The sequence below is a fragment of the Dermacentor variabilis genome, chromosome 9 (assembly GCF_050947875.1).
Source record: "Dermacentor variabilis isolate Ectoservices chromosome 9, ASM5094787v1, whole genome shotgun sequence".
NCBI classification, from domain to species: domain Eukaryota; kingdom Metazoa; phylum Arthropoda; class Arachnida; order Ixodida; family Ixodidae; genus Dermacentor; species Dermacentor variabilis.
The window spans coordinates 92833826-92847866 of NC_134576.1; positions in this window are offsets into that span (position 1 = coordinate 92833826).

The following is a 14041-nucleotide window of genomic DNA, read 5'->3' on the forward strand; positions in this document are numbered from 1 at the left end:
TGAAACCGTCACTGGTGGAAGCTACGCTGATTCAGCACCTGTTCAAAAAAAGAAAGAAAGGGCGCTACTTGGCATTGTAACGCAGCAGCTCAGTAATCATAGCTTTCCCTTCATTGTCACAGAGAGTTGTCCGCGTGTATAGGGACATGCGATGACGTCATCGAAAGTCGCCATGTTGTAGTGCAGCCCACATGGCGGAAAGGTGCGCGTTATCTGGATCCGCTAATCTTCAGCCGCCCTATGAAAGCGGTGAATATGACTACAATATGACATACGTGACGTTATACTAATACTCCCTCTGTCCAGAACAACGTTACATACTGTAGTACCTTTTGAACGCAAGAATGCGCAGGGAAACGTCAACGGACCTCGTATTGTCTTTGCCAGACGCTTCTTTCTATCCAATGGCTCTTTCTTCTTTTTTTACGCGTGTTTTGCATTCTACACAACACAGTAAACATTTGGAGGGAACCGAAGATCAAGCCTTGAAGATCCAGTAGGCTATGCCACTGTCGTCTCATCCTTGTGTCGCTTACACATGCTTAAGGCCCTCGAAATAAAATTTTATGTACGACGCCTTACCGCTGCGTACACGCAGTTCAGAACACTCGCGTTAGAACATGCGGTTCGTCGAGTTGCGCGCCACGGTGAAGGAACGGATTTTGAAGGGCGACGTGTGCAGATAAGCGAAAACTCTGTTCGACTCCTTGTTCTTACTTTCGCTGCTTCTTTTTTTTTCCTCTTCGCTGTACACGCGGAAAACACGCGTTTCCTCTTTGTGTGCGAAATAAAACGAACCGTGCGCAATAAATCAAAGCGAGCTATTCGTTTCCCTGGGCGCACGGGCAGTTTATCGTCCCTCGAAGAAGTGCAGACGGGGCCATTCTAGGGCCTCGTCCACTGCTCGCCCACTCCAGGCCATTCCAGGTCAAACAGGAATGCCCAAAAGGGAAATCGTCAACTTTTCGAGAGGCAGCATAGGCGTCTGTGCCGCGCGATTCCAACGGGACTTTACAAATGAAAATACTGTTGGACTCGTATGCGTCCCTGCCCATTCGGGGAATCGAGGGAATCAGGAGGCACACTGGGTAGCCCGAGGTCTAATCAACCGGGAGGTGTACCCCTCAGACTCGGATGCCATGGATGAGGCACCGACCACATACTACGAGATAACAAACTACTACAAGCAAAAAAGACGAATCTACCCGCCTCCAAACGCAAGCCTCACGCGAGCGCAATCCTCGATCCTGCGTCGAATCTAAACTAAGTCGTTCCCCAGCCCACATTGGCTGGCCACAATTACCAACGGGAAATGGAGCCCAAATATGTCAAAACTGCACAAATCAAACATTGGCTACCCAAAATCACATTCCTTGGGGGTGCGAGGGCTTACCCCCTCCCAGGTCGCTCCTGCCTGCTCCCTCACAACAGACGTGAAAGGAGCTGCTCAGAACGCCGGATGAAAAACTACAAAAAGCCCTCGTTGCCTGGGGCGAAAGGGTAGCTCCTCGTGAGGGGCAATCCTAGGACTCGGGCCTGCCAGATCATAACTGAGCAGAATCTCAATAAAGTTGTTACCGCCACCTGGCCAGACGCGCTGCTGCACGCGTCCCCGAACGAAAGTGCCTTCGGCGGTCGCTTATTGACGGTATGGTAGCGTTTCCAGCTGATTATTGAAGACGTAGTCGATTTTTGCACGTAACAGGAGTAAAATCGCTTGGGAGTAACTCTTATTCCCTTCTGAGAAGAGGTTGAAGGGCTACCATGTTGATCGCTTCGTAAAACTTCGGCAGCATACCTGACACCTGCAGCCTTGATGTAGATAACGCCGGGTCGTTGCGAACACGTGAAGTTTTCGAACGTGCGAAACGAATACGGCAGTTATGCGATTCGGTCCACACATCAGTAGAGAGCATATTCGAAATGCTAGCCGTATATTTAGAATTTGATTGGAATAGTTCCCGAAGAACCGCAATTGACGTATGAATGATTGAAAAGCAAGAAAACTTGAACACTCAGACATTGACGCTCTCTCCTTGACAGCTCAGCTGGTGGAGCAGCAAACATATGATGGTGCAACTTGAAGCGTTCTTGGCTTTTCTCGCTACCGCTGCAGAAGGAGCGGCAAATATGCACGCTTCTAAAGTGCTTGTCGACAAGAATCAAATTTATGTGACTACTTGCAATGGTCCCATCGCTTCCCCTCCGTTCTAGAGTTTGCGAAGCAATTAAAATACATACTTATGGTTGGCGCGTCAAAGCTGCGAAAGAACTTCAGCCCGTGCTGTTGTAACGGAAAGCGCGCGGCAAATATTTTGTTGTTATTGCTCGAACGGCTCTTTTTGAATTTTACTGCGTACGGAATCCGCCCGCACCGATACGTCGGGACGGTACAGCCTGCGTCCAACAGGCTAGGCAAACAAGCACGAGCGCGACTGTCGCAGTAAGAAAAGCGTAGGTCTTCTCAAGTTGTACCAACGAGACCTCAGCGCAAATCTGCACATGCGTTAGGCTCGTGCGACAACATAATTAACACTTAAAAGGAAATTTTCACCTGCTTGTTGCCAAATCATTTCACGCATCCCAGTGCCGTTTGTTGCACAACTCTAGTAAGGCAGTATGCATATTCGAGCAAACAAAGTGCGTCAATATTCAGAACCCCGTTAAAAATTTCAAAACGCGTCACTATGTCCGCTTGCCTGAATTAGCGCTAGTTCGCTGTTGTCGTCGTCGTCGTCGTCGTCGTCGTCGTCGTCGTCGTCGTCGTCGTCGTCGTCGTCGTCGTCGTCGTCGTCGTCGTCGTCGTCGTTGTCGTCGTCGTCGTCGTCGTATTAATGGAAAAACAAGTTCTTTTGTATAAAGGCCAAAGCCGGGAGCATGCCCACGAAGGTTTTTAAACGACTGCAGAACGTAATGGTTGCGTCTTTCAGGTAGCGCCGTACTCTTGGACAGCCCCCCCGCCCCCACCCCCCGCGGCCCACACACACAGAATGGTATATGTAGTTGTCAGTCTTGCGGGGTACTTAAGTTCATGGTGCTTATGGCACGGCCGGCATGGCCGACAGCACGTCTTTCCACAGTATAAAAGTGAAAGCGGTGAGCATGCCCCCGAAGATTTTTAAACGACTACAGAACGTAATCGCTGCGTCTTTGACATGTCTTTGACACATAATGTCTTTGGCACATGTCTTTGACACATAATGGTGCATGCAGTTCTCAATCCTGCGGGATACTTATGTTCAGAGTGCCTATGGCACGGCTGGCCTGATCGGCAGCACGTCTTCCCACACCACGTGCTGCAAAGGGAAGTCGCAGGGAATTAAGAACCTCAATGCAACCCGCTCACATTAAAACGGGTAATAGTGCACGTGTTCCTACGGGGTGACCGTCTAAGTTTTCCATAATTTTAGGAATCGCCTGTGACAGATAGCATAATTCTTGTCCTTGGGCCGAGTTTTTCGAGGAGGCGGACGTTACGAGCACAAGAAATACAAACATTTTCCACTAATTAATTTACTCTATGGCGCGTATTGCAATTTACGAACGGTAGCAGGTGAGATCGCAAGATCTATCCACTTTAGTCTCCCGGATGACATCAGTTTCGAGATATTATTTCCAGAAATGTAGTAAGAAATACAGGGTGATCATTTTTTAAGTCATACGGAATTTATAAATATAGCCTGTTGCGGATAACATAATTCTAGTTCTTGAGCAGGATTATTCAGACAGGTGGGAATTACTTGCACAAGAAATCAAAGCTCACATTAAACTAATTAAGAAAATCCACTAATAATATTTCCAATTTCGTACTTAATGGAACATATTGCAATTCACGAATTGTAGCCGGTGATACTGCATGATGTATCCACTTAGGATGAATTTCCAGATTGGCGCGTTTCGAGATATGGACCATCAAACTTGCCATCAATATGAAATTTTTTTCAACGAAACGCTCTCTTATGCATTGAAGCACAAAACTAACTGGAACGCCCATGTATTTCGTTCCACAATTTGGGAAATTATATCTCGAAACTGGCGTCATCTTGGAAATTCATTTCAAGTGGACACGTCTTATAAGCTCACTGGCTACAGTTCGTAATTATTTCAGAAGTTAATTAGTGAATTTGTGTTCATTAATTGAATAAGTGTTTCGATTTCTTGTTTAGCAATGTCCGCCTCTTCGTATAATCCAGCTCAAGGACAAGAATGATGCTGTCTGCCACAAGCAATTTTTATAGATTCCATAAAACTTAAATATAATCACCCTGTATATGGGCGTGCCGTTTACGTTTGCGGTTCAAAACATAAAAGGTCATTTTGTTAAAAACATAAGTGGAACAACAGTTCATTTCTTCGGCGAGTTTGATAGCACGTAGCTGCGGACTGGTGTCATTATGGAAATTAATTCCAAGTGCATACGCCTTGCGATCCCACCGGCTACAATCCGTAAATTGCAATATGCGCCGTAAAGTAAATAATTCACAATTAGGGGTCTTTTTTATTTAGTTGAATAGCTTGGATTTCTGGTGCACGTAATAAGCTGTCGTATGCTGTATGTGCGAGTGAAAGCACACGAGGGAAGCCGACGATCGCGGCTCAACCTGGCGCGCGCAAAGGAAGCAAGCGGAGAGCAAACGCGCCGTCTTCCGTCGCGCGAAAGGCCGTGAAGGAGGAGGGGGTTGAGATGAAGGGAGAGGGGGCTCCGGCAGCAACTGCGTATTTCGCGACCGGGAGCAAGGAGAACTGACGATCGCTGCTCAATCTCGCGCGCTATATATGGAGAAAAGCGGGTAGACTGTGCGGGAGGGGTGCGGCTTCGACTTCGCCACTAAATGCGTACCATATTGAACACGTGTGCGTACTTTGAACAGCCGCGCACGGCGCCGTATCTTGAAAGGGATCTGCATACGGCTCATACCTCTGTTCGCGCTGTGTATTCGCCGTTCTTCCGATGAAGCCGATGCACCACACGAAGGTCACTTCACTCGCTGCTGTTGCCGCGCTTGCTCACACCAGCATTTTGACAGCTAGTGTAATGTGTTTGTCATGCTTCAGCGCGCGGACACCAAGCTTGTCATTTCAGTTAGTAAGCGAATGTTTCCAAGTTTATACGGCCGACAAAGCTACTATCATAACTTCGTAGAGCTGTCTAGTAATTTGCCATCGCAATCGATGCTTCACCTTTCGTGAGAAACTGCTACTTTTTTTTTCTTCCTAGCCCAGCTACACGGCTCGGAACAAATCGTGAATCCAAGCCAGCCAAGACAAAGCATACATCGCGAGTCGGCACGTGTTGTCTGTCACCTGAGTGTTTCACAGAAACGAGCAAGGCTCCGCGTTTTGAGCGAGCGCAATTATATGCAGGGACGCGGAGCCTCATTGGCGAATAAGTCGAACCACGCAATCGATGTGCACATTTTGAGATACAAGTCCTGATTAGCACAATTACTGTGATCATATTCGGGACACAAGTATGTAACCCAAAATGCCTATATATATATATATATATATATATATATATATATATATATATATATATATATATATATATATATATATATATATATATATATATATATATATATATATATATATATATATATGAAAGAGAGCAAAGTCAAGGAGATTAACTAGGCACACGTCCGGTTTCGTACCCTGTGCTGGGAGAGAGAGATGCAAGATACAGAAATAAAAAGAGGAGAAGAGAAAGGGCACTGGTTGCGCGCAAACGTCAAGAAGCCAAGCTAGTGCATAAATACTCGCAGAGACTTGCCGACTCGAGGTTTTGCAGGAAATTTCTAGTTGCTTTCTGCGCCAGCGAAGCGCACGGGCATGGTTCAACGATCTTGGTTTACGAAAAACCATGATGCCTAGTGAGTAAAGGCATGTCAGCACAGGAAGCAAGGCGTACGGAACTTGTAAGGCGCTTGGAACTAATGGTGACTGCAGATGAATGAAAAACATGCGAAGAGCATGCAAAAAGCATCACTCAGTGTCTGCAGCAAGATCAAGACCTGCCGGTCTCTTGGTCTCTCCTTGGGAATTTCTCAAGAGCATACTGGGTGAAACAACATATCTAGGCTAAGCCGGCAATTTGCAGAGGGAATCGTGAGTGGTCTCAATTCTTTTCTGGCAAGAAAGCGCACGAATAAATAGTAGAATGGTGCAGCTATGTTCGCCCCTTTTTTTAGAAGAGTGTTCAACATATATACTGTGCATGCCTGCTTCTACGTTTATGTCATTGAAAAAGCAAGAGTGACGTGCAGTGTAAGGGTCGTTGTTAAGGTATGTGCAGCAGCTCAAAAAGATGACGTCAGACGTTAGAGTATTGAATTTCCGCAAGACGGCCGCGTTGCAGTTAACGCATTTGCGCACGCACACTGCGATGACACGCCGGGTATTTGATTTCACTGCAAGCATGCCCTAAAGCCCTGCACACACTACGATTTCTTTCCCTTCTTTTGTGGCTCTAGCACATCAAATTCGCTTCTCGCAAAACATTGGGCTACGCATATTTTTAGGCTTTTGAGGGCTTTTACTAAATATGAAGTGATTTTTTGTTTGACAATATACTGATAATTTTATTATTTTCCTTTTCGAGGTCCTGAACCCGCCCATTGTATTTCAGTGAGGCCCGTACTGATACATAACAGTTACGGCAGCCAACCGAAACAACCTCTGGTTAACCTCCCTGCCTTTGTGTGCATCCTTTCTCTCTTTTACGGTATGATTCAATCACTCATATATACGTCAGACACTACAGTAGCTCGACAACTCGCCCTTATTTGGTGTGCAGCTTCTAAGAATAACAGTATTATTCGACTATATTAGTCCCTGTAGTCTCGAAAGCAGAGCCAACGTGAGTAAGACGCTCCAATGTAAACTCAATTGAAACAGACAAGACAGCATCCCTTATCTCTAGAACATAAGATAAATTCGTTCGCTAATTAATGTATCAGACGTTAATGAAAACGAAAACATAAACAATCATAAAATTCTATGTAGTGTGCTGCTTCAATCAAAGATAGCCCGCTATCATTGTCGAGCGCTATGTCGAGCGCTATCATTGTCGAGCACCACGGAAAGGCAGAAAGGTTAACTATGGTCGTGCCTTGGTAGCTACCTTGCACATCGGAAAGAGAAAAGTAACGATACAAAAATGTTAGTCGGCACATGCACATGGATAGATGGATGGATGGACGGAATAACTTTAATGAAAGGTCCTGCGAGCTACGGGACGCAAGGTCCCATAGAGCGGGCTATTCCCACGTTGAGACCGGGAGTTGTAACTCCCTGGCCGCATCGTGGGCTCGCTGTAACCGTTGATCTCCCTGAGAATCACAGGTGGTCGTATCGCCTAGTCGCCTTCAACAAGCGCAGTAGAGCTCTGTAGTAGCCAAACGCATGCACGGTGGCATCGGCCAAGATGGCATCTTCGGCCAAAGGGTCGTCTTTCAAAAGCGGTCTGTCATAAAAAAATGGATTAATATAGACACTGAGGTTTTACGCTCCGGCACTATAATCTAATTATGAGGCACGGCGCAGCAAGAGACTGCGGATTAATTCCGATCCCTTCAGGGTCGAACCAGTGACCTCGTGCTCAGCAGCGCAACGGCATAGCCACTAGGCCACCGTGGCGGGTAACGGTCTACACCTAAGCAACTGAGACTAGCAAGCAAAGAACCTCGTTGATCGTCGGATGACGTGCCGTGGCGCAAGATGCGTTGTATAGTTTCCTGAAAATCGGAACAATTGCATGTATATTTAAGAAGAGGATAATTCGCAAAACAGACAAAGACGATAGAACAAAGACACGAACAAACGCTATAGTCCGTGTGTCTGTCATCTCGTCCGCGTCTGCTGTGCGCATTGTTATTTCCTCGGCAGTATAGACCAACTAGCCCAACAACAAGTTTCATTGAACTACAAATATGCATAACGCTGTTGACCACTCGAGTGAGAAATTGTTCAAATGAATGAGCTTCGTAAGGCCGACCACATGCAACGACACAAAGTTTTTTTCGTGACCAAAGGGACCGGGTGGCAGGCGAAGTCTCAAGCGTAGATCGAGTGCATGCATGCACATATGCTGGTGAAACCCATTGTCTTCCGTTGCCCAAAGGTGATGCATCTAGCAGCTGAACAAAGCTACAGCGAAGCATCCATTCCCGACGGCGACAACCTGTTATCGAAGTTCCATGCTTCCAGCTGGCCTCAACTCTTCGAATCATGGTGCGACGACGCAAGCTTAGCCGAGCTACTAGCTGCTTTGCTTAGAAACGCCTTACAGCGCGGATGAGTTACCATACGGCAGAGTGCGAAGCGTTAGGTCTTTTTACGATGGTATTTCTGTCTCACGCTAACGCCAAGCCGGCGGAGCAATGCCGGTGCAAGGCAAGGCCGGTGCTTTTACGGGACGACAAAAGAAGGCTAAAAATAATGCTCACCAGTTAGGCTGCTTCTGAAGTGCTGCATAATCTCCTGGCGTGCCTGGCTCCTCGCCCAGCAATGCGACCGTTCGAAGTCATAGAAACCGATGATAAAATCACAACACCACCAAAATAACGTCAGCGACCTGATGGCACACTATTTTCCATTTTGATACCACTGAGATACATACGCCCAACGCGCACAAGGCTCTGTGCTGATGTTGATGCCCTTGTCGAAGTGACGCAATCGATTCGGTGACGTAATTCGATAGTTTCTATCGGTCGGTCGTTCTGTCAGTCGGTCAGTCACCGCGATTTCGGTTTGGAAGCAGTCGGCTCCCGGGGGCGCCACCGCCTGTCAATCTACTTTCGGTTCGCTTAATGTTATGCCTGGGAGAATGGTCACAATTTCGAGTTCGAATCGAATAGTTATTGCTCTTCGAATCGTATACTGAAATCGAGAATTCACTATTGTAAAGTGACGAATATTTATTACAGTTCAAACGTAGCTAATAACAACACTTTTGAGGGTCTCGAAGGAGAAAGTCTGATCACGAAACTGAGGACTTTTTCGAACGATTCTGCTGTAGGAGAGCAGCGATCGTTGAGCAGAGGCACCCAGTTTGTGATAGAACGCACATGGCAAGTAACTTCTCATCAATAATTTGCAGCCACGGAAAAAACATTTCTCGCTTCGAGGCAACCTATATGCTATAACAGCAGCTTGGGCTTGTTGGTTTTCCGTCCTGGTGTTAACAGCGCAGGACGTAGAAGGGGACATGAGACGTGAAGGCGACAGCGCTCGTGGGGCGTCTTCTCGTCTCCCGTCTACGTTTCGCGCTGTTAACACCAGAACCTATATGCGAATTTGTTGCATCTATTTAACCATTGTTCATTAATATTCAACCAGCCTCGCCATATCTGAGTCTCTTTAAAGGGAACCTGAAGAGTCTGTCGAATTCAATAAGACGCTCATATACGGATGCGGGAACCTTATAAACCATGAAGGTAAAATTTTGGGGGGATTTTTCACTAAGGAGCGATGCAATCGTCGGTTAAAATTGCGCTGTAGCTCCGCCCCCCATCGAGCGCCGCGCGCTGCTGTTGACGCTGACGATGCGAGTGGAGACCGGAAACCGCGGCGTAGTGACGTCAACACTGGTGTTCCGCTCCTTCGCAGTCTCCGCGACCGTGCCTGACCGGGCTTATTTCTGCGTGCGTGCCGTCCTAATCTGCTTCGCTCGACCCTACATTTCTTTGTTTGCGTGTATATAGGAGTGGTAGTTGACGTGCGCAGCATCAATTGAACTTGTAGGCCGATCATGCCGGCGTTCTGTGCAGCCTAATACGCTTGCACGAACACCAGCGGCCGCGACGATGTTTCGATGTTCCATTAGTTCCTACAAGGCAAGAAGCTTTCAGCTAAGTGGGCGGCTGCTGTGAACCGAAATAACTTCAAGCGCTCAAGAACAACAGTGTTATGCTCTAACCACTTCCGTGACGATTACTACCGGAGTTTATCAATAATGCGTGTTTTGGGTTCTCCTTCGTGTTAGAACGCTGAACGGAAGGTGCATGTTTATCTCCCACCCTTGACGCAGGTTTCATCGCCAAGCGCCGCGAATTTTCTATTCGCACGTGTGTTGTGAAACAGCCTTCATGCAGCTACCATAACGCAGTACAAGCGTAAAGTTTGCATGTGTTGGAAAGCCTACTCAAGCCAGGACGCTGCGCTCCCCCTTCTCTCGCACACATAGAGAAACCGACCATCTCACGTAGCTGACGGAATTCGCCGGTTACGAGTAGCGTGCGCATGGCGCGCTGATGAAGGTTCTATACTACACGTGCTACAACAGCCGGTAAACTTTTCCCGCGTTTAAACCGTCTGTGTAGATTGCCGACAGCTTTGGGGCAGCGCACAAATGCCGAAGATCGCATCACCGCCCACGTTCTACGAGGAGGCATGCAGGAACATAACACTACAGTTGTTTGCCCGGAAACGTACTCACCGGAACGCTGAGTGCAGCTTAGCAAAAAACATACTCGCCAAAGAACATTTCCAACACAAGGAGATTCTAACACTTTGCCTTCGTTCGCGTGGAAAGCAGTGCTTGCACCAGCATTTTTTTGCTTCTTGGAGAGGCCGGCTCTTCGCATTTGGCTCGTACATGTAGGGAGTAAAGTATAAGCCCCTTACAAGTGATCTGGCACGCGACAGCGACAGAGCAACAAGCGAGGCGATGGCTGTCGCGTTCACTCGTCGCCTGCAAGCCGAACTCCACGCGAGTGACGGCTTTGAGCGACGACTTCCCGGTATGAGGGCAGCAATATACGCGCCGAAACTAGCGTGACGCATGCTTTATCAATTTAAGTTGATGTATTTTACTGAAGAAGGAGCATAAAATATTTCTGACGGTCTTGCGCTAGGTTCTTATATTTGCATGGGTAAAATTCAAGAGTTTGCTCGTTCCGTGCGACAAACAGTAGTACTTGAGTTATGTACATCCAGTTTCGGCTTTGCACTATTGGCTAGTCGCTCATAGCATTTCCGGGCGACGAGCGACGAGTTCTAGATTTCTAGAAACGAGCGATCGAGCGACAACACCGAGCGATCTGTTCAAGCGACTGCCCGTTTTGTCGCTCGAAGCCGTCGCCCGTCACCGTCGCACGCAAAATTGCTCTCGTGGAGTTTGGACTTAACGCCGAACTCCTCAGAGAAACGCAAGCTCTCGAAATTTTCCATGACCGTCTCAGCAAGACACCACCAAACTACCTTGAAACGTGCTTCGTGTGTAGCGGCAGCAGTCGGTCCGGACGAACACCATTGTTGACGTCACGAGGTGCCCGACCAATCACAGGCGAAAACGAGGCGCGCGAGCTGGGCGTGTCTGCTGCTGCACTTTTCGTCGAAATAAAATATGTTTGCGCTTTCTTTCGCTCAATTTCGATGCGATATTCAAATTCAGAGGGTCGAAAACCACGACGTACTGCTCTTCACTCATTTTTTCTGGAAAAGCTTTCAGCTGTGCGGGGTTGTAGTATCCCACTTTTCCACTTCAACGAACACACCACCCTATATGGGCATCACGTTGACGTGGTGCTTCCTTGTTTCGTTATTGCCGCCGTTACACTGCACGGGATAACTCAAAGCAGCTGCTATCATTTACAAGCTCCTCGCTGCCCGAACGACAAGTTGTGTGCTTCATTATACATGTTTGTACAAAATAATGTCATTGAGCATCATTTTTAACCGAACACACTCAATACAGACTTTATATTTTACATTGCATAGAAATGAGGCACGATATTTGTTGTTTCAATATTCGAAAGTCCATTTTTCTCAGACATTCGTGTTCAATTCTATTCGGAAATCTCTGTGTTCGAAGAATCCTACTTGCAAATTATTTGTTTATTGGTTACTATCAGCTTGAGTGGCGCTCCTCAAGTAAGAGATGGGTAAGAACACATTGTGTAATCAACAAGAAAAAACAAACAGAAACACGGAAGAACATCACTGCGCGCATTCACGCTATGCAACAGAGAACAGTAAAATGAGGAAAGCTACAATGTATAGCATTACGAAAAACAGTGTGACAAAGCAGAACACCTAAAGGATCAATTATATATATGCGCGTACGGGCATGACACTAGACACACCCGCATTTCTCCATGTGTTGCCGTACATTGAGAGCAATGAGCCACTGACAGCGGCATATGTGCTTTCAGGCACAGGAGTAGGTGCGGGGAAGGTTCAGTCAGATTAATTATACACAAACAAACTTTTGTCATTAAAAAATAATGCGCTATAGTTAGAACCACACGTTGTCCACTGATTCGATGTTCCGATTTCGCAATTTGTAATGCGATTGTATCACGCTTCATAGTTTCAGTGGTTGCATGTTTGTGAACGTTCAGCATGTACTTAGCAGAGCATAAACGTCCCCAAAGTGACACAAATACAATAAATTAATGAAGGCCAGCAGCGCATGTGTAAACCGCGCATCAGCAACAGAGCGACGAAAGAACTTTTCTGCATACATATAAGCCGATTCGTTAATCAAATGCTGCCCTGTGTGTGAGTGCTTGCGCAAGACAGCATAATCCGCCTCAGCAGCCATGGTCTCCAAAGTCTGGGAAGGTTCATATAAACACAAATTTATATAATGCACAAACTTTTGCAACTCTGTAATTATGCGCCACAACGATACCAATTACTGTTACATGGCCTAAAAAAAGACTAATTGACAGGCAAGGTCAAACTATAAATGGCTTATGTAAGTTCTGGAAACGTTGTATCCGCAAGCTATTGTTATAATTAGGAGCTATGTGTAATGTACCAATTACGTCCGCTTTACATCTGCCAGAAGCAGCATTTCCAGAATTGTAACGCTCGTTATTTTGCTCAGTTAGAAAGTTCGAAAAGTGAAACTTCGCTCCTTTTTATTTCCCGAAACGTACCATGCGTGCGTGCGATTCCTGCGTGCTAATCAATACCAAAAAAAAGCGTCTGTGACGACAGCGACGTAAATAACTTAATAGGCGGGGCAAATCGCCTTTTTTTTTTACATTCGCTCCTATACACCTGTTTCATAAAATGCGCGTCACTGGCAGATGAAAGTAAAACCGGGGTCCTTCTACTCTCTTCTTATTGAGAGGCCATGGTGAAACTACATTTTTTAGCAACGTGCAAACAGAGTAAAAAAATGCCGCTGGTTTTCCGAGAAGTTTGAGCTACTAGGAAGTCCCGTCGCCTCCTAAGCGAAACGAACGGCAACAGAACTGGCGATCCTTTGGTGTACGGTAAGACTGTATTGCTTGCTTGCTTGCTTGCTTGCGTGCTTGCTTGCGTGCGTGCTTGCTTGCGTGCTTGCGTGCTTGCTTGCTTGCGTGCGTGCTTGCTTGCTTGAGTGCTTGCGTGCTTGCTTGCTTGCTTGCTTGCTTGCTTGCTTGCTTGCTTGCTTGCGTGCTTGCGTGCTTGCTTGCGTGCTTGCTTGCGTGCTTGCGTGCTTGCTTGCGTGCTTGCGTGCTTGCTTGCGTGCTTGCTTGCGTGCTTGCGTGCTTGCGTGCTTGCTTGCGTGCTTGCGTGCTTGCTTGCGTGCTTGCTTGCGTGCTTGCGTGCTTGCTTGCGTGCTTGCTTGCGTGCTTGCGTGCTTGCGTGCTTGCTTGCGTGCTTGCGTGCTTGCTTGCGTGCTTGCGTGCTTGCTTGCGTGCTTGCCTTGCCCTGCCTTGCCCTGCCTTGCCCTGCCTTGCCCTGCCTTGCCTTGCCTTGCCCTGCCCTGCCTTGCCCTGCCCTGCCCTGCCCTGCCCTGCCCTGCCCTGCCCTGCCCTGCCCTGCCCTGCCCTGCCCTGCCCTGCCCGCCTGCCGCTTCTGCCTGCCTGCCTGCCTGTCTGTCTGTCTGTCTGTCTGTCTGTCTCGTACTGAAGACTATAGTGTAGCTTCCAGTACGTACTTTAAGAAAACGGACCACGTGCCACAGGTGGATGCGCGAGTAACAATGCCGAAAAGTAGCGAACGCTTCATCACCAGTCGAGCTACGTCAGACCCAACTTATTTTTCTTTCACTCCTTTTATTCTGTTTTTGTTTTCTCTGATATAAAACAATATAGAAAGC